We start from the raw sequence: 654 nt of genomic DNA, 5'->3' as shown, positions 1-654 counted from the left end.
ATGCTGCTTCGATGGACCTCACAAATACATGCCTTCTATCTGCAAATAATTTCTGAACAATTCACTGTGCTTTTGAACGCTCATTTGTTATTGTTTCTAGGAGGGGATATCCTATACCTAGGGGTACAAAATAGTCCAGCTTAACTTATACCCTGGGTATAAACTGCCTAATTCTGGGTATATTCTAGGCGGAGGTATAGTCTGGGCTGTTAAAACCGGATTTCCCGGCATTCTTCTATCCGTTTATTCTATATATCTTTCGTGAATTGTTATCGTAGACCTTCTCTCCCTTTGTGTAATATTGTATAAAAAAAAGTCGCCTGCGATCGAAATTGAGACAGACCGAAAGAATTCAGACTTCTTCCCAGACAGAACCGAGCTACCATACCGTGCTAACTTCTGCCCGTCAACTGTAACTTTCTCTCCAACGATAAATAAAGATAAAAGAAGTGGTTTGCGATCCCTCTCTGCTAATTACGTACTGTGCCCATTCTGTCAGACTGCTTTCTCTGACCAGCAACCACTCAAATCCGCAAATCGGCTGATCTATAGCGAGGGCAGCGACAGGATTCGTTCTTCCACAAAGTTCCTGCCTCCGAAGTCCTGCCCTGAAGATGGTCAAACAAATAACAAATGGAACTTCATCGCGTGTTT

Source organism: Penaeus monodon, chromosome 30 (genome assembly GCF_015228065.2).
Source record: "Penaeus monodon isolate SGIC_2016 chromosome 30, NSTDA_Pmon_1, whole genome shotgun sequence".
Lineage (NCBI taxonomy): Eukaryota > Metazoa > Arthropoda > Malacostraca > Decapoda > Penaeidae > Penaeus > Penaeus monodon.
Note: the sequence above shows the minus strand (reverse complement) of the source record.